This window comes from Osmerus mordax, chromosome 4, assembly GCF_038355195.1.
Source record: "Osmerus mordax isolate fOsmMor3 chromosome 4, fOsmMor3.pri, whole genome shotgun sequence".
NCBI classification, from domain to species: Eukaryota; Metazoa; Chordata; class Actinopteri; order Osmeriformes; family Osmeridae; genus Osmerus; species Osmerus mordax.
In genome coordinates, this window is record NC_090053.1 from 22570653 (window position 1) to 22573459 (window position 2807).

Consider the following 2807-nt stretch of genomic DNA (forward strand, 5'->3'; position numbering starts at 1 on the left):
TACCCATCCCCGTGCTCTACTACTGAGCTATACCCATCCCCATGCTCTACCACTGAGCTATACCCATCCCCATGCTCTACCACTGAGCTATACCCATCCCTGTGTTCTACCACTGAGCTCTACCCATCCCCATGCTCTACCACTGAGCTATACCCATCCCCATGCTCTACCACTGAGCTCTACCCACATTAATAAAAATACTCACTCTTCCCATGTCCAATTTTCAACTATATTTAACAAACTATATTTTATATAAATATACACATTTAAAGTATATGTAATTATATAAATAACATATATAAAATACATGTAATTTTTGTACATAATTTGTTACATTTTAACCGTAACCCTATATAAATTATTATTATATGTAATTATTTAAATATTTGATGTGAAAATGTTACACATAACTGAACTCATTGTTATGGGTGTACTGCAAACCTAATCCCAAACAGGACAGACTCCTAATCCTAACCAAAGTTCACGTTTTATCTGAATGACATAGATGACTATGGTATGATGACTATATGAATATGATATGATGACTATGACTGTGATATGATGACTATATGACTATGATACATTTCAGGTCTTATATTTACTATGGATATGCAGGTCTTCTTCATTATATAAATATACTTTTGTAGACAAAATCTTGAATCCCTTTCTTTTGAAATGCTATTGAAGCCTTTTATTATATTAGAAAACATTGTGTTTTAACCAGCAGAGATAGTTTGAAGCTGCATACTTGGTTAATATTCTACACATAACTATTTAATCCTATAAGAAATTAGACACAAACCTTATGTTATCTATATAGTATATATTTCTCTGTGGGCATCTCTTCAAATAAGCTGTCTCCCTGAATGCAGATCTTGCTAGGACCTGACTAGGGATGTATAGTATCATGTACGGTATGACACAAACACACTACATACACACAAGTACACACACCACATACACACCAACACACCAGGACACATCATTCCTCACCTGTGTCTCTGTTGACAGGAAGGGTCTCTATTCCATCGCTTAGATCTCCTCTGCATCTGGCCACGGCTGCGTTCAGGAGTAAGAAAAGTTATAAAATGAATACACTTTCTGGGGGATGTCAGAAATGTGTAACGATGCAGAGCATTCAGGAGGGATGTGATGATGATCGCTTAGGTAGAAATACTGTAGACAAGTGGACTAAGAGTATAGGGGCTTGGCGTCTTGCTGGGTATGTGCTAGAACTATACTACAACCTTGAGGAGATTCATTTATTTTTGTATTTATTTATTAAAACAAATTAAACTAAATAATTTGTGTTTAGTCTGGTGTTTCTATGTAATACCTAACTTTGTGTTCTTGTGTATCCTGCTTGCAGTGCTGCACGTTACCCTGGCCACCACACACTAGGGGTGGAACGGTACATGCATTCGTACCGAACTGTACAGTACGGGCGTCATGGTTTGGTGCATGAAATTACACGGAGAATACACGGTATAAAATCAATAAAACTTGCGTGCAAATTAATTAATGTAATGCGGAACTACTGTTAGATACTCGTGTTCTTTAGGGACATTTAATCTGTAGCTCTGAAGCTCTGATTGGCGCCGCCGTGAGTCACGAGAGATAGAGGACAAGCTGGCCTTTTTAAGATTGCAAGTTTGGGAAAACTTCGGTTTCCCATTCAGTTACAGTAGTACAGGCGAGAGAGTGGTGGATAAGACAAGCACTGTGTGTCGGCGTTGTTCAGCAGTTGTGGGCAGTGACGTGCAGTCTGGGTAGGCACTGCCTACCTGCCAGAATTCAAACGTAAACATTTTTATTAAATCATTTTATTTAATAAACTTGTATTTGTATTTTTACTGTTTATTCTTGTGATTTATATATGCAATGTGTGTTATTCCAATTGTTTAGATGTTACGATGACGAATGTAACAGTTACGCATAATCAAATACAAAAAAAAATTGTTGAATAAGCAGTGCTTTTACTGTCCGTTCACTGCGGACAACAAGCGAAAAAGTCACTTGCGCACTTCGATCCTGTATTCTTCAACATGTACAGTACCAGTCAAAAGTTTGGACACATTTTCCCATTCAAGTGCCTAGAGCTAGCCTCTTACTGACATCACCGCACGTCACTGGTTGTGGGGTATGTGAGTGTAAATACATCTAACATGCTAACGCATATAACGCATCTGGCGTGTGCTAAATGACTAAATATCCGACGCCATCACCCAGTTGTGCCAATCACTGGAACGAGACAAAAAAAAGTTCAACTTCTCCCTGCAGTGCTTAACCAGCCATTAGATACACATACAAATAGGGCCAAAAGATTACTGATGCAATCGGAACTTATATGTCATCTTCAATGCACCGTATTCACTTGTAGAGGAACCTGGTTTTTGCTTTTCCCTCCGTTGTACCGAACTCATACCGAACCGTGATGTCTGAACCACGGTATGAACCGAACCGTGACTTCAGTGTACCGTTCCACCCCTACCACACACACACACAACAACTTCAGAAATACACTTTACACAGTGTACAGTTGATAGTGAGGACAGCAGGTATGGTGTTGGATTTATGTCAAAAGTTGCGGGAGCATAGATTATTTCACATGGGCAGAAAAAGTTTTGAAACCAAGTTTTGACATCTGGTCTTGACACCAGGGGCCTCATGTATAAACGCTGCGTACGCACGAAAAGCTTGCGTACGCTGGTTTTCACGCACACGGTGGGATGTATAAAAATTAACTTGATGTGAGAATGTGTGGGCCGTCACGTAAACTGTTGAGCAGACGTGAGAATGTGCGGACC